Genomic DNA, 18,408 nt, shown 5'->3' with positions numbered 1-18,408 from the left:
GAAATGCCATCCAGAGTAACGATCTGGTTAGACATGTACATATGTTGGTTGTTGGCTAGTTATTAAAGATTGTTTAAACTGTAAAACATTAATTCTTTATTACCTTTCTTTTTCATAACTGTTTGATAACAAAATGTTCAGAATCATTGCAATTTTTTTATATGTGTATCACAAGATTTGTTGGTATTAACTTATGCATTTTTGCACTCCCTAATATTGGTATCTGTCCTCAAAAAAATCCATATCGGTCGGTCTCATAAAGAAGGTGCTGGAAAGATTTACCAACCAGAGATCACTGCCCTTGGAACAGCCCACATATTTTATAAATATTCACCTTCACTTGTTGATTTCCTGCAGGAAGTAAATGATGACCTATAAAGGGACGTTTTCATCATGGTCATAATAATTAATCTTGTGATATCATGACGTGTGAAGACTTATAACCACCGTCTTCAGTTTCACAATCACACTCTAAGTTTTGTTTTTCTGCAGGTCGTCTGAGGGGGTTCACCCCCACCTTCTGACTGTCGGGACCACATCCTGCATCTATTCTCACCTGATTGGAGCGAATATCACCTGTCCATCACAGCTGACTTTCACATTGTAAGTGCAGCAGAGTTTGGTTCAGTGTTTCCTTCTGCTCATCCTCAGCTCTCCCTGATGACCTTCGTGACCTGACTGGGTCACTGAACCTGCTTCAAAGCAGCTATAAATGACCTTTTTAGCGCCTCTAAAACTGCGCCAAGTCTGTGATCTGTGTGTGTGTGGGGGGGGGGCTACATTTTCAGCTCCATGAATCTGATGTCAAAAAGTTTCACAATTCTGCTCCATTTCATGTGAAATATTTTTTCTGCACTGGCTTTGATCACAATCAGCCCGCTGAGGTGAGATCATGTAAAGCACAAATGACTCGCGGCTATAAGCCGTCAGGTCAGCTCTCCGGTGCTGCCGTTCTTTGAGATTTTAATGAAATTAGTGTGACTAAGGTGTTGATGAGATGATGGCTGATAATTGGTAATGAGATTAAAGTAGGCAGAGTGATGCCAGATTCCATCTTTTTAACCCCCCCAAGTATGAAATTCAGAGGGATGTAGCAATCAGGATGCCCGTCTGTCTGTCCGTCTGTCTGTTTTCGCTTGTTAGCGTGATATCTCAAGAAGCAGTAGACTAATTTCACCCATATTTAACATAAGCGTGTCCTTGGGTGATCCCTGACACCAGTCGATTACTGTGACCTTGTGGTCAATTTAAAGGGCACAGTGAGATATTTGTTCAAGAACCAGTTGACTAATTTCATCCATATTTAACATAAGTGTATTCTTGGATGATCCCCGACACCAGTCAGTTACAGTGACCTTGTGGTCAATTTCAAGGTCACAGTGAAATATTCAAGATATTGTCATTGCCACCCTTGTTGGCACGATATAGCAAGAACCAGTTGACCAGTTTCATTCATATTTAGCAAAAGTGTGTACTTGGGTGATCCCCTGACATTGTGCATTACTACAACCCCAATTCCACTGAAGTTGGGATGTTGTGAAAAATGTAAATAAAAACAGAATACAATGATTTGCAAATCCTCTTCCACTTACATTCAATTGAATACACTACAAAGACAAGTTCAAACTGATAAATACTGTTTTGTGCAAATATTTGCTCATTTTGAAATGGATGCCTGCAGCACGTTTCAGTGGTATGTTTACCACTGTGTTACATCACCTTTCCTTCTAACAACACTCAATAAGCATTTGGGAACTGAGGACACTAATTGTTGAAGCTTTGTAGGTGGAATTCTTTCCCATTCTTGCTTGATGTACAACTTCAGTTGTTCAACAGCCCGGCAGTCTCCGTTGCCGTATTTTGCACTTCGTAATGCACCACACATTTTCAACATGTGCAGAATGTGGCTTGGCGTTATCTTGCTGAAATAAGCGGGGACGTCCCTGCTTGGATGGCAGCATGTGTTGCTCCAAAACCTGGATGTACCTTTCAGCATTGATGGTGCCGTCACAGATGTGTAAGTTGCCCATGCCATGGGCACTAACACACCCCCGTACCATCACAGATGCTGGCTTTTGAACTTTGCGCTGGTAACAATCTGGATGGTCTTTTTCCTCTTTTGTCTGGAGGACATGACGTCCATGATTTCCAAAAACAATTTGAAATGTGGACTTATCAGACCACAGCACACTTTTGAGCAAATGAGCTCGGGCCCAGAGAAGAGGCGGCGTTTCTGGATGTTGTTGATGTATGGGTTTCACTTTGCATGGTAGAGTTTTAACTTGAACTTCTAGATGTAAAGACGAACTGTGTTAACTGACAGTGGTTTTTTGAAGGGTTCCTGAGCCCACGCAGTAAGATCTTTTACATAATAATGTTGGTTTTTAATGTAGTGCTGCCTGAGGGATTGAAGGTCACGGGCATTCACTGTTGGTTTTCTGCCTTGCCACTTACGTGTAGAAAGTTCTCCAGATTCTCTGAATCTTCTGATTATATTATGGACTGTAGATGATGGAATCCCTAAATTCCTTGCAATTTAACATTGAGAAACATTGTTCTTAAACTGTTGGACCATTTTTTCATGCAGTTCACAAAGTGGTGATCCTCACCCCATCTTTGCTTGTGAATGGCTGAGCATTTTGGAATGCTCCTTTTATACCCAATCATGACACTCACCTGTTTCCAATTAGGTGTGTGAGCATTCATCAACTTTCCAAGTCTTTTGTTGCCCCGTCTCAACTTTTTTGAAACGTGTTGCAGGCTTCCATTTCAAAATGAGCAAATATTTGCACAAAAACAACAAAGTTTATCAGTTTGAACATTTTAATATCTTGTTTTTGTGGTGTATTCAATTGAATATAGGTTGAAGAGGATTTGCAAATCATTGTATTCTGTTTTTATTTACATTTTACACAACGTCCCAACTTCATTGGAATTGGGGTTGTAATTTGTGGGGACCGGAGGAATATGTCAACCTCAGCAGTGTCTTCTGCATTTGTTTTGTGGTCTGAAACTGTAACAGTGGTTGGGATAATATGGGATTTGGATGTTGGGATTAAAATTAAGTAAGATTTGAGTGTAGCGATGTTGTTTTTTTTTTTGCCTCATTTTGGCAGGCTCCAGAATCATCTTTTTTGGGGCCGGGGGGCTTATTTGTCACTGGATGACTTTACTGACCCCACATGCTCATGGAGAAGGGGAGTGCAGGAGACCATCTGTTTGGAAGGCCAGTTTGCTAACCTCTTATGGCACCATAACAACAAACATATTAAATCTGGCAAACTGCAGCTGAAATTTCATGTCTTAATTTTAACAAAATTCTCCACCATGAAGCTATGTTAAGTGCAGATGCTGAAAAGAAACAGTCAAGATACGACTGTGTCGCCTTTTAAGCATAATTCAATGACATTAACAGCAGTCGCTCAGTTTTTCAGACAGCAAAAGTAATTGGAAAATGTACAGAATTTTAAATTAACGATTGTTAATATGTGGATGAAATTCCTTTGCAGTTGGTGACTGTTGACATTTGGAGTTTATTTATACATCATCTAATCTTAGGAAAAAACCTCAAGCAGACCAGACTCAGTGGGGCAACATCTGTTTTGGCCAAACTGCTAAATGACAAACAAGAGCAATCAGAGATTGCTGACATCTGCCAAGGGTTTATGAAAGCTTATATACATATTGATTCAAAATCCAGATCTGGATCACCACCAACATTTAATGGAGTCTTCTGTGGCCTAATATCTCTCTATGGTGAAAATTCCGTCAAAATCTGTGCTGTAGTTTTGACATAATCCTGCTAACAGACAAATAAAAAAATAACTAAGTGCAGATGATTTTATTATAGGCTTGGTGGACTTAATAAAACGGAGCACGACAAAGAAATGTCAAACACACAGAGACAGAAGTGTTACAGCGAAGCAGCCAAATTCATATTGGAGTCCAGCTGTCGGAACGACTGAAGGCTGAAAGCACAAAACGGTGAAAACCAGACTGTCTGTAAATTGACTGTAGTGGGTGAGTCAGTGACAGATCATTTGAGGATTAGGTGGAGGGCTGGTGGATGGACAGAAGGATCTTTGAAACTGCAAAATGTGCCTACAGTGTACATCTGGAATCCCAGATTCCTCTCGTCGATGGATCGAGTCTTGATCAGCAGCCTGACCGTGGGCAGAGAACAAAGCAGAACTAAATGTGCCAGAAAGGGCAGCTCAGAGGAACACCATCTTACAGCAGCAAGATAACAGACAGTGATGTTCTTCTAACATCTAAATTTGCCAGAATTTAGATGTGATGAGACGGAGTCTTTCTCCACCAGTAATGGAACTAATTGAAGTCAGAGTGAAATGTGAAGATTCAATACACCTAAGTCAGTGTTAATTATAAGATGGAGAGAATGGACGAGTCTTTAATCTGGATTTAAAGAACCGTAGAATTGGACTGTTTTATCTCAACGATAAAACCATCTTCTCCCTAGAGCTGCTTTACTGCAGCCTCCCTCAGTAGGTCTTTCTGCCCTCAGTTTTGTCATCAGAATGGGCATTACGTGCATGGTAGCTCAGTGGGATAAGATGTTGGACTGCCTATAGGTAAACCTATGTAGGTTTGATTCCTGGTCACGCTACCAGTCTGTGAAAAGATGCTTCATCTGTCTCGTCTCCTTCTACCCGGCTATAAATGTGGATGATCTGCAGCTGAGGAAACGACCTGCGATGAACTGTCGTTATGGAATCTTTGCATAAGCACCGGCACCAATGGGTCTGTGCCTGGAGAGGACTTAGAGTGACAACAGAAGGTCCGTTTGTCTTGTCGTGTCTGTGGTTTGTTGGATTTGTGGAGATCAGACCGCCTTGTAACAGTGATGAAATCTCTGAAACAGACATCATACGCCACCTGTTGGTAGTACTATTATTTTTTTTTTAACCTCTATCTCAGAATTCAATCAGGCAGAACAGAATTGGAATCGATTGCAGCCAAATGTGATTTCTTATCTTTAGTCACTCTGCTGTTTACTCAAATGTTTTCAATCAGAATTTTATCTATTGAATTTGAGCAAAGTGAATATTGCATTTTGAAAACACGAAGCTGCCGCCTTTGCTCACGCCGGTGTTAGTCTTATCTTTGTGTTTGTGTGTGTGTGTCCTGATGTGCCAGCATTTGTTGTGTGTTGTGTGTATATATGCTTATGTGCATATGCTGATTTTTTGTGTGTGTGTGTGTGTGTATACTTATGTGTATATGCTGATGGTGTGTGTGTGTGTGTGTGTGTACTTATGTGTATATGCTGATGGTGTGTGTGTGTGTGTACTTATGTGTATATGCTGATGGTGTGTGTGTGTGTGTGTGTGTGTACTTATGTGTATATGCTGATGGTGTGTGTGTGTGTGTGTGTGTACTTATGTGTACATGCTGATGGTGTGTGTGCCTGTGTGTACTTATGTGGCCTCTACTGGTGGTTGGCTCTCACTGCGGTATTGTATCACTTCCTGTTCCGGAGCACAGCGGTGTTTTGCTGTATCTGTTAGCTGTTTAATCTGCACAGTTAGATTGATCTAGTTAACTAGATATCGATTTGTTTCACAGTGTAATCTTCACGTGCCTTAACTAAAGCACTCTCTCTGCTGAATCACCTCTAAATTATTTTCTCATTATTCACTTTGTGTGTTTTTAGGAATCCGCTAGCTTAGCACAACTATTAGCTCTTAGCCGGTTTAGTATGGTGGCTTCTCCTGTCTCTCCCGCACTTTTCTGCTCTGGGTGTGAAATGTTTAGTTATTCTTCGGCCTCCTTTAGCAGTAATGGTACTTGTAATAAGTGTAGCTTATTCGTAGCTTTGGAGGCCAGGCTGGGCGAATTGGAGACTCGGCTCCGCACCTTGGAAAATCCTACAGCTAGCCAGGCCCCTGTAGTCGGTGCGGACCAAGGTAGCTTAGCCGCCGTTAGTTCCCCTCCGGCAGATCCCGAGCAGCCGGGAAAGCAGGCCGACTGGGTGACTGTGAGGAGGAAGCGTAGTCCTAAACAGAAGCCCCTGTACACCACCAACCCGTTCACATTTCTAACCGTTTTTCCCCACTCGGCGACTCACCCGCCGAGGATCAAACTCTGGATATTGGCGACTCTGTTTTGAGAAATGTGAAGTTAGCGACACCAGCAACCATAGTCAATTGTCTTCCGGGGGCCAGAACAGGCAACATTGAAGGAAATTTAAAACTGCTGGCTAAGGCTAAGCGTAAATTTGGTAAGATTGTAATTCACGTCGGCAGTAATGACACCCGGTTACGCCAATCGGAGGTCACTAAAATTAACATTGAATCGGTGTGTAACTTTGCAAAAACAATGTCGGACTCTGTAGTTTTCTCTGGGCCCCTCCCCAATCGGACCGGGAGTGACATGTTTAGCCGCATGTTCTCCCTGAATTGCTGGCTGTCTGAGTGGTGTCCAAAAAATGAGGTGGGCTTCATAGATAATTGGCAAAGCTTTTGGGGAAAACCTGGTCTTGTTAGGAGAGACGGCATCCATCCCACTTTGGATGGAGCAGCTCTAATTTCTAGAAATCTGGCCAATTTTTTTAAATCCTCCAAACCATGACTATCCAGGGTTGGGACCAGGAAGCAGAGTTGTAGTCTTACACACCTCTCTGCAGCTTCTCTCCCCCTGCCATCCCCTCATTACCCCATTCCCGTAGAGACGGTGCCTGCTCCCAGACCACCAATAACCAGCAAAAATCTATTTAAGCATAAAAATTCAAAAAGAAAAAATAATATAGCACCTTCAACTGCACCAGAGACTAAAACAGTTAAATGTGGTCTATTAAACATTAGATCTCTCTCTTCTAAGTCCCTGTTAGTAAATGATATAATAATTGAAACATTGATTTATTCTGCCTTACAGAAACCTGGTTACAGCAGGATGAATATGTTTGTTTAAATGAGTCAACACCCCCAAGTCACACTAACTGCCAGAACGCTCGTAGCACGGGCCGAGACGGAGGATTAGCAGCAATCTTCCACTCCAGCTTATTAATTAATCAAAAACCCAGACAGAGCTTTGATTCATTTGAAAGCTTGACTCGTAGTCTTGTCCATCCACATTGGAAGTCCCAAAAACCAGTTTTATTTGTTGTTATCTATCGTCCACCTGGTCGTTACTGTGAGTTTCTCTGTGAATTTTCGGACCTTTTGTCTGACTTAGTGCTTAGCTCAGATAAGATAATTATAGTGGGTGATTTTAACATCCACACAGATGCTGAGAATGACAGCCTCAACACTGCATTTAATCTATTGTTAGACACAATTGGCTTTGCTCAAAATTTAAATGAGTCTACCCACCACTTTAATCATACCTTAGATCTTGTTCTAACTTATGGTATGGAAATTGAAGAATTAACAGTATTCCCTGAAAACCCCCTTCTGTCTGATCATTTCTTAATAACATTTACATTTACTCTGATGGACTACCCAGCAGTGGGGAATAAGTTTCATTACAGTAGAAGTATTTCAGAAAGCGCTGTAACTAGGTTTAAGGATATGATTCCTTCTTTATGTTCTCCAATGCCATATACCAACACAGGCCAGAGTAGCTACCTAAACTCTGTGAGTGAGATAGATTATCTCGTCAATAGTTTTATATCCTCATTGAGGACAACTTTGGATGCTGTAGATCCTCTGAAAAAGAGAGCCTTAAATCAGAAGTGCCTGACTCCAGGGTATAACTCACAAACTCGCAGCTTAAAGCAGATAACCCGTACGTTGGAGAGGAAATGGCGTCTCACTAATTTAGAAGATCTTCACTTAGCCTGGAAAAAGAGTCTGTTGCTCTATAAAAAAGCCCTCCGTAAAGCTAGGACATCTTACTACTCATCACTAATTGAAGAAAATAAGAACAACCCCAGGTTTTTTTTCAGCACTGTAGCCAGGCTGACAAAGAGTCAGAGCTCTGTTGAGCTGAGTATTCCTTTAAATGTAACTAGTAATGACTTCATGACTTTCTTTGCTAATAAAATTTTAACTATTAGAGAAAAAATTACTCATAACTATCCCAAAGACATATCGTTCTCTTTGGCTCCTTTCAGTGATGCCGGTATTTGGTTAGACTCTTTCTCTCCGATTGTTCTGTCTGAATTATTTTCATTAGTTACTTCCTCCAAACCATCAACATGTCTATTAGAGCCCATTCCTACCAGGCTGCTCAAGGAAGCCCTACCATTAATTAATGCTTCGATCTTAAATATGATCAATCTATCTTTATTAGTTGGCTATGTACCACAGGCTTTTAAGGTGGCAGTAATTAAACCATTACTTAAAAAGCCATCACTTGACCCAGCTATCTTAGCTAATTATAGGCCAATCTCCAACCTTCCTTTTCTCTCAAAAATTCTTGAAAGGGTAGTTGTAAAACAGCTAACTGATCATCTGCAGAGGAATGGTCTATTTGAAGAGTTTCAGTCAGGGTTTAGAATTCATCATAGTACAGAAACAGCATTAGTGAAGGTTACAAATGATCTTCTTATGGCCTCAGACAGTGGACTTATCTCTGTGCTTGTTCTGTTAGACCTCAGTGCTGCTTTTGATACTGTTGACCATAAAATTTTATTACAGAGATTAGAGCATGCCATAGGTATTAAAGGCACTGCGCTGCGGTGGTTTGAATCATATTTATCTAATGGATTACAATTTGTTCATGTAAATGGGGAATCTTCTTCACAGACTAAGGTTAATTATGGAGTTCCACAAGGTTCTGTGCTAGGACCAATTTTATTCACTTTATACATGCTTCCCTTAGGCAGTATTATTAGACAGCATTGCTTAAATTTTCATTGTTACGCAGATGATACCCAGCTTTATCTTACCATGAAGCCAGAGGACACACCAATTAGCTAAACTGCAGGATTGTCTTACAGACATAAAGACATGGATGACCTTTAATTTCCTGCTTTTAAACTCAGATAAAACTGAAGTTATTGTACTTGGCCCCACAAATCTTAGAAACATGGTGTCTGACCAGATCCTTATTCTGGATGGCATTACCCTGACCTCTAGTAATACTGTGAGAAATCTTGGAGTCATTTTTGATCAGGATATGTCATTCAAAGCGCATATTAAACAAATATGTAGGACTGCCTTTTTGCATTTACGCAATATCTCTAAAATCAGAAAGGTCTTGTCTCAGAGTGATGCTGAAAAACTAATAATGTGTACAAGGAGATGCTTTAATGCAGAGGAAGACTTTTCTGCTTACACACCACAAACAGTCGCTTGAGGTATGCTAAAACACATTTGGACAAGCCAGCTTGGACTGATGAAACTAAAATTGAGTTATTTGGACATAACAAGGGGCGGTATGCATGGCTGAAAAAGAACACAGCATTCCAAGAAAAATACTTGCTATCTACAGTAAACTTTGGAGGTGGTTCCATCATATTATGGGGCTGTGTGGCCAGTGCAGGTACTGGGAATTTTGTTAAAGTTGAGGGTCACATGGATTCCAGTCAATATCAGCAGATTCTTGAGAACAGTGTTCATGAATCATTGACAAAGTTGAAGTTGCACCAGGGCTGGATCTTTCAACAAGACAACAACCCTAAACACTGCTCAAAATCTACTAAGGCGTTCATGCAGAGGAACAAGTACAACATTCTGAATAGCCATCTCAGTCCCCAGACCTGAATATTTTAAGTGGGCTGTCCATGCTCAGAAATCAACAAACCTGAGATGTTTTGTAAAGAAGAATGGTCCAAAATACCTTCAACCAGAATCCAGACTCTCATTGCAAGCTACAGGAAGTGCTTAGAGACTGTTATTTCTACAAAAGGAGGATCTACTAAATATTGATCTATTTTTTTTTTCTGTTGGGGTGCCTAAATTTATGCACCTGCCTAATTTTGTTTAAAGAATTATTGCACACTTTCTGTAAATCCTATAAACTTCATTTCACTTCTCAAATATCACTGTGTTTGTCTGCTATATTTAACTGAAATTTCTGATCCAGACAACCAATAATTTATAAGGGAAAATCATGAAACTTATCAGGGGTGCCCAAACTTTTGCATACAACTGTATATTGTAATGGATTGGTGAAACAGTTGCATTTTCATTCCTTTTTATAAGTTAGATCATATATCTGTAAAGTTATGTTTATTATACATGTAAAACCTCATCGTATTCTCGATTTCAAGTTCAGATGCGCTGCGCGCAACGACACGCTGTGTTTTCAAATAGGTTGCGCAATGTTCACGACTAGTTCACAAAATTAATACATGCCAGAAGTTTTGAACATTTCAAAATTTTCTTTGTGTACTGGCACGCAGGTGCACACAGTTTATAACAGTTTATGATGAGTTCACTCACTGGTGTGCCAGATTGTGTGCCAGTGTGGATCATTATTTTTTTTATTTTATCCCCCTGTCTGCATATATAGCAATGGTAAATGCCACACTGGCAGAACCATTTATATACATAAATACACATATATGCAATTTATTCTTACAAGACAGATGGTATGTAGTGCAGTAATATTTCTCTTGTGTCTTATCGTGCTCTAGGCTTCATTTCATCATCTCTTCTTGTGTTAAGGTTTCTTATAGGGGTGCACTCTTGACTTTGCAAGAAAAGTGATGTTTTGTAGTCATTTCAGCACCGCCCTGAATTAGACAGCTCCTCCCCTGCTGTCTGATGCGATGATGAGGTATGTTGGCTGCAGACTGCTGTGCACATGCGATTCAGAGCTGGGTGTTAAATCTAGATTCTTGACCTCTTAAAATATTTCTAATACAGTAACCCAAGTCATTTATTTGATTGTAAAATCCAACACACTGTTGGTAAAACTCTCTATAGACCTCATAGTGTCGGTGGGTGGGCGCGTGATTGCATGTGTATGCCAAATAACTAGTAACATGCACGTAGGGCCCGTTGGTATATCTTGCACTGGGGCCCTTGCAGAGGTTGCTACACTACTGGTGTGTGTGTGTGTGTGTGTGTGTGTGTGTGTGTGTGTGTGTGTGTGTGTGTGTGTGTGTGTGTGTGTGTTGATTTGCATGTGGTTGTTTGTGTGTATGTGCGCATGCTGATGTACGTGCTGATTGTGTGTGTGTGTGTGTGTTGATTTGCATGTGGTTGTTTGTGTGTATGTGCGCATGCTGATGTACGTGCTGATTGTGTGTGTGTGCATGTGCTGATGTGCGAGCGGTTGTTTGTGTGCATGTGCTGATGTGCGAGCGGTTGTTTGTGTGCGTGTGCTGACGTGCGAGCGGTTGTTTGTGTGCGTGTGCTGACGTGCGAGCGGTTGTTTGTGTGTATGTGCGCGTGCTGATGTGCACGCGGTTGTTTGTGTGTATGTGCACGTGCTGATGTGCACGCGGTTGTTTGTGTGTATGTGCACGTGCTGATGTGCACGCGGTTGTTTGTGTGTATGTGCACGTGCTGATGTGCACGCGGTTGTTTGTGTGTATGTGCACGTGCCGATGTGCACGCCGTTGTTTGTGTGCTGGCCTTGAATAGCCGCCGTCCCCCAGCTGCGGGTGCCAGACTGAGAAAGTGGAATCAGTTTTCATCCTGACAGTTAATCCAGCAGCTCCTGCCTCCATGTTTATGTTTGTGTCATCTGAAGGACAAACTCTAACAGTGTGTCTCTCAGCCGTCCAGACAGAAGCACATAAAGGCTGAAAATGAGACGGCACAATGAAGAGTGACGGCAGGAAAAGCTGGAGCGCTGTGAAGTGACAGCGTCATCGTTCAGGAGGGAAACCGGTTTCTTCTCATCTTCAGGCCTCACAGCTGTTTGTGTCGAGCACAAAACTAATACAACCTGTAATCAATCTGACCGCCAAAATGAAACAAACAAAAAGCTGCTTTGAGGATCTGCAGAATCCTGATTTCACGCTGTTTGAAGTCTGCTGTGAAACCACCTGAGGGAGACACTCCCATGATGCTTCACTGCTCCCAAAGTTTGCTGAATGCAAAGCGAAGAGTCTCTGATGTTGACAAAGCCAAGATATAAGATGTTTGTTTGTAAAAGTGACAAAAACAAAGATGGTAAACAGCTGGATTATGCTGTTTTATCCGATTCTGTTCCGGAGCGAATTGGACTTTGTTGTCAGAGCGATTCTGCTCCCAAAGTGTCAAAAAGGAGAAGATGTTTGACTCCGTCGGACCAACACTTATTTTGCCTTTAAGGTTAGAACCTCCAGTTTCACTGCAGCTCTGCATCACGAAGGAGGAGGAGGAGGAGGAGAGCAGCCTGTCACCTCGGAGACTGCTTTTCTCCTTATCATTTGTCAGATAAAATGACAGGAGGAGGCAGCGGAGGTGAAGAGGAGGAGAGTGTTTCACCTTTGACTTTTTTTTTGTCACCTCATTCAGGATAGAAGAGGGGAGGAGGAGGGGGAGGAGAGAAGAAGGTAAAGGGAGACACTTGAGTGCAGGAGGAGAAAAGCGGAAAGGAGAGAAGTGGAGGAGAAAACGATTTGGAGAGTGGTGCAGTTATGAGGAGAGAAGAGAGGAGGAGGCGAATGAAGATGGAAGTAAATGTCTATTTTGTGCTCGACTCCATTTCTACCTGTCACTTCGTTTTCCGAGAAGCTCCAGAATCATCATTCCACGCCAGTTACCGTCGTCTGAGGAGGAGGAGGAGGAGGCGCGACTCCTCTCTCTCTGCAGCTGTTTGAAAGTGAACTTGAAAATCAACTGATTAGAACACAAGCTGTTCTTTATTTAAATGACAGCATGTTTACCGTTTTTGTTGTCATAGATGACGTTTAGCTATCGGGCAAGTCCATGAAAAATGGAACATGACCAAACAGAAAATTACTTTCAGTTAAAGATTCTGACAAAGGGTACAAGTTATTTATAAAACCACCCAACAATACAAGTTGAATTCATTAGGAATGAACCCTTTCCCACATGGATTTTGACTTTTAAATGAAGCCGAATGAGCCTGCAGTCTGAGCGCGTTCCAAACAGTCGGGCAAATTGTTGTGGCCGGCCTGAATGTTTAGCTCATGTTCAAAACATTCGAGGTGGAAAAATATCATACGGCATATCGTACTCTAACTGCATTCTGACTGCGTTCTAAATATTCTCACGGCATAAAAACAGCATTCGGAACAGTTTGATGACACTCGAGAGACATTCGTCACAGTCTGGCATGTCTAATCCTGCCGGCTTTTCCCAGATTGCACCCCCCGTGCATCCCGTTCGGGGTGCACAAAGGAAATATTGTAATGTGCCAAGTCTGTGTCACGCGTTCATTTTGTGACGTAGACGTGAACATTGCGCATTCATACCGAAAACACCGTGTGTCACTGAGTCTGTGTGTCTCAGAGCCGCGGGGCAGCGCGCACGCCTGGACGGCGTGTTACATCCATAATAACCATATTGTCACAGATAACATTGTTAGTTCCTCTCATGGGTTAGATAATGTATCTGTAATATCATGGACATCACAGCTGTAACACCATGTGCAGGTCCACGGATCTTACAGTTGTGAATCTTGCGCTGTCTCGCTGTCCGTGACTCACGCGAGAAGTTGGTTTCAGCAGCGTTCCGGTTTAGGGCACAGTGTAAACACACCTCGTGAAGTATGGATAAGACAACATCAGGGCACGGCAGAAGTTCATCACAGGTGCTGCACCTCCTCTAGATAACCCTCTCAACTTGAAAAAAACGTGTCATCATCATAATCGCTCCTGAACTCGCTGAATCAGTGCTATCCACACCCTTGCTAGCCATTGTTTACATGGCTTTGAAATGCTGGATCTCTGCTTGTGCTGCGGTGCATTCTGGGAAGCACGGGGATTATGGGAAACGTTGAAGTACTGAATATTGCATCATATGACAAATACACTGTCAGTCCATCTTATGAGGTAGAACATGTATCTGTAATACTATATTATCATGGCTGGAACATCCCCTTCAGACGCGCTGCGCTATGGGTTAGTGCGTCACACAGCCGCGAATCAGTGTGCGCATCTGAACAGCCTGTCATAGCTGTAATATGCATCATATGACAGATATATGTTCAGTCCATTTTATGAAGTAGAACATATATCTGTAATGTTATGTTATCATGGCTGTAACAGCCCATTCAGATGTGCTGCAAGTTGGTGCGTCACACATCCATAGATCAGCACACATATCTGAAAGGCAGGTCATAGCTGTAATATGCATCTTACGACAAATACATTGTCAGTCCATCTTATGAGATGAAACATGTATCTGTAATATTATGTTATCATAGCTGTAACAGCCCATTCAGACAGGCTGCGAGTCAGTGCGTCACACAGCCGCAGATCACTCGAACCGCACTTGTATGGCACTCGATGTGCATTCTTCTTATTACCTCCGCCAAGGAGGTTATGTTTTCGGTCGCGTTTGTTTGTTTGTCTGTCTGTTTGTCAGCAGGATAACTCAAAGTTTTCAGCGGATTTTGATGAACTTTTGTGGAGTGGTTGGAAATGACAAGAGGAACAAGTGATTAAATTTTAGTGGTGATCCGGATCACGATCCGGATCCAGGAATTTTTTAAATGGATTCTTCACCATTGCGGGATAGGGGGAATTTTGACATTCTAGTTTCTAATTCCACAAAAACAAGGCAGAAAGGCTTGAAAAAATTACGGTGTAACATAGTCAAATGTTCTATCAAACAACAAAGTTTGGTGATGATTGGATCCGGATTCCGGATCTGGTGATCCAGAATATGCAAAAATATATGGAAAATAGAAAATGTGTCAGTGTGAGGTGACAAATGAAGCTAGAGATGCACAACTAACACCAAATTGTAGCTGAATCTGTACTGATCCAGTAAGGTGTCATTAGATTTGATGTAGCTTCAAATGTTATGGAGCTAGATCCAGAAGAAAACCGCCATTACCGAAAAATCGTTTTATATAATAACCTTTGAACTAATAAAGACATAAAAGTGATTCCAAGTTCTAGTGGTATGTTTTCATGGTCAAGGATGTCAAATATAAAGGAAAGAAAAGTGTATGTATCATAGTTTTGGTTGTAACACTGAATTGTTGAATAGATCACTGTGCCAAGGAGCCACTTTAAGCAACGAGCGCAGGCGGGAAGGAACGCCCTGCAGTGATGGGAAGAGGCGAAAACAGCAGGTGCATGATGGCACTGGGAGCTGCAGTCTCGATCCTGCATGCAGGCGGCTCAGGAACTATGGTCGTTTGATTGCTGACCCGAGACAACAGCATCATCCGGCAGGGCCCTGGGTGACCAAGCAGCCCTGTTTAGGGATAGCACTGCTTGCTCCACATGGAGACAGACCTAGAAAAGGTGGTCTAAACATGGCTTGTCTCACTAGACCCGGTTGGCTCACCGCTGCCAACGGGCATCACTACACGCGGTGTGAAAAGAAAAACGAACCTGAAAATTGCGTGGTGGAATGTACGCACAATGATGGACTCAGACAATAGCGATCGTCCTCAAACATGCGCAGCCTTAGTCGCCAAAGAGCTAGCAAGGCTTGACATAGACATTGCTGCACTCAGCGAGGTGCGCTTTGCAGACCAAGGGTCACTCACCGAGGAAGGCACAGGCTACACACTGTTCTGGTCAGGGAAGGCTAAAGAAGATCGTCGACTCTCAGGGATCGGGTTCATGATTTAGAGCGCCATAGCACATAGGTTACACAGTTTGCCAGTTGGACATTCTGACCGACTCATGTCACTCCGGCTCCCCATCAACAACAAGGATTTTGCCACTATTGTTAGTGTGTATGCCCCAACCATGCAGGCCGACATCGGAGTTAAGGAGGCTTTCTATAGCGATCTGCACAACCTTCTACAGCGCGTCGACACCCAGGACAAGCTCCTCATCATGGGAGATTTCAACGCCAGAGTGGGCCGTGACTCTGATGTATGGAAAGACGTGCTAGGGAAACATGGCATAGGCAACTGTAACGACAATGGCCACCTGCTGCTGGAGTTCTGCTCTGCACATGACTTGAGGATCACCAACAGCCTGTTCCAATAGAAAGAGAGATTCAAAGCAACCTGGAGACACCCACACTCCAAACACTGGCACCTTCTGGACTACGTTCTGACGCGACAGTGTGATAGAAGAGACGTACTACATACCAGGGTGATGCATAGTGCGGATTGCTATACGGATCATCGCTTGGTCCGTTCCAAGATTGCTTTCACTTTCAAGCCCCCTCCTAAGAAGAAAGGCCCACAGTTTAAGAAGCTACAAGTCCACAAGCTGCAAGACATAGACACAAAAAAGGCGTTCCAGGCCAAACTAGAGGAGAGACTGGGTGGAGAAGAAGGCCTGCCTGATGACCCTGAACAACAGTGGATGAGATTAAAGACCATCCTTCAGGAGATGGCAGCAAAAGTAGTGGGCTTCTCAGCCAGGAAAAATAAAGACTAGTTTGATGAGTCTGATGCACAAATCCAGGAACTACTAGAAAAGAAACGTGCATGCCACAAGACTCTTTTAGCTAAACCTGATGACCACTCTGCCAAGACAGCTTACAGAAATGCCTGCTCCACACTGCAAAGCAAGCTCCGCATACTGCAGAACGACTGGTGGCTAGCTTTTGCGGAGAAGACACAACAACATGCCGATGCCAGAGACATGCGCTCCTTTTATGAAGCCCTTAAGACCATCCATGGGCCAGCACATCAAGTGCAAGCACCCATGCGCTCCTCAGACGGCTCCACCCTTCTGACGGACAAGGAAACCATTATGCAGTGTTGGTCAGAACACTTTGAAAACCTCTTCAGTGACAAGCGCACTGTGCAAGAGTCATCAATCAAGAAGATTCCCCAGATGGAGGTGAAATGGGAACTTGATGACCCCCCAACACTTGAAGAGATCCGAAAGGCCACCACGCAGCTGAATCCAGGGAAGTCTCCTGGCATAGATGGCATCCCAGCAGATGTGTACCAAAATGGAGGTGAGGCAGTCCTCGACAAGCTTCAGATTCTCTTCTCCAGTTGCTGGGAAAAGGGAATGGTTCCACATGACCTTCGGGATGCGGTCATTGTCTCCCTGTACAAGAACAAGGGTGACAAGTCTGACTGTTCTAATTACCGGGGCATCACTCTCCTCTCAATAGCAGGTAAGATTTTAGCTCGAGTGCTGATCAACAGGCTTACCCCTACCATAGCGCATGAAAATACTCCTGAGAGTCAGTGCGGATTTCGGGCCAACAGGGGAACCATGGACATGATCTTCGTCCTGAGACAGATCCAGGAGAAGTGCAAAGAACAGAACATGGCCCTTTATGCAGCCTTCATAGACCTAACCAAGGCTTTTGACACGGTCAGTCGTGAGGGTTTGTGGAAGATTCTTGCACGCCTTAGCTGCCCTCCAAAGCTCCTCACCATCATCCACCAGCTGCATGAAGGCCAGATGGGACAAGTGAAGTACAACGGGACTCTGTCCGGCAGCTTTCCATCTCAAATGGCGTCGAACAAGGTTGCATCCTCGCGCCCACTCTGTTCTCCATCTTCTTCAGCATGATGCTACGTGAGGCCAAAGAAGACTTGACAGACGGCATCTATATCTGCTTCAGAACCGACGGAAGTCTGTTTAACTTGCGGCGCCTTCTGTCCCACACTAAGATCACAGAACAGCTAATCATGGAGCTGCTCTTCGCAGATGACTGTGCCCTCGTCGCCCATACGGAGCAAGCCTTGCAGCACATTGTCAACTGTTTTGCTGAAGCAGCAAGAGCCTTCAGTCTCACCATCAGCCTGAGAAAGACAGAAGTGCTATATCAACCGGTCCCCCATACAGCATATACCCCACCCCAAATCAACATCGAGGGTACCAGCCTGAATGCAATAGAGCACTTCACGTATCTCGGTAGTGTTATCTTAAACGACGCATCTGTTGCCAAGGACCCAGACAGTCGCCTTCCCAAGGCCAGCAGTTCTTTTGGTCAACTCTCTAAGTCTGGCAGAATCATGCACTGCGCCTTTCCACAAAAGTGCAGGTCTATAGAGCCATTGTGGTCCCTACCCTCCTGTATGGAGCTGAAACCTGGGTTCTGTATCGCCAGCAGATCAGATTACTGGAACGCTTTCATCAGCGTTGTCTCCGAAACATCTCCGGGATCAAGTGGCAGGACTACGTCTCAAATGAGGACATCCTTACCAGAGCCAAATTGCCCAGCATGGAGTCTATTATACTCAAACAACAGCTTCGTTGGGCAGGTCACGTAGCCAGGATGGATGATACATGCATGCCGAAATTAATTCTCTTTGGCGAGCTCAAGGAAGGGAGAAGAAACCAAGGGGCCCCCAAAAAGCGCTATAAGGACCAGCTGAAGAAACAGCTCTCCCTTGCAGGCATTCAGCATCAGTCATGGCAGCATCTAGCTACAGATAGACTCAGCTGGCGTTCCAGCATCAAATCCGCCAGCCTGAAGTTTGAGGCAGAAAGAA

At 43.4% G+C, this 18,408-nt stretch overlaps 1 protein-coding gene across 2 annotated transcripts in view; it reads left to right on the top strand.

Moving 5' to 3' along the window:
- The window catches only part of LOC117501549 (semaphorin-6D-like), a 187,857-nt gene that overhangs the window by 77,446 nt on the left and 92,003 nt on the right, over positions 1-18,408 (top strand). For both annotated transcript variants that reach the window (XM_034160443.1, XM_034160442.1), the window contains exon 3: positions 493-607. The gene's annotated coding sequence lies outside the window, so the exon portion shown is untranslated. The remainder of the gene's footprint in view (positions 1-492; positions 608-18,408) is intronic.

The sequence above is a fragment of the Thalassophryne amazonica genome, chromosome 20, assembly GCF_902500255.1.
Source record: "Thalassophryne amazonica chromosome 20, fThaAma1.1, whole genome shotgun sequence".
NCBI lineage: Eukaryota > Metazoa > Chordata > Actinopteri > Batrachoidiformes > Batrachoididae > Thalassophryne > Thalassophryne amazonica.
This window is presented reverse-complemented; position numbering and strand designations above follow the sequence as displayed.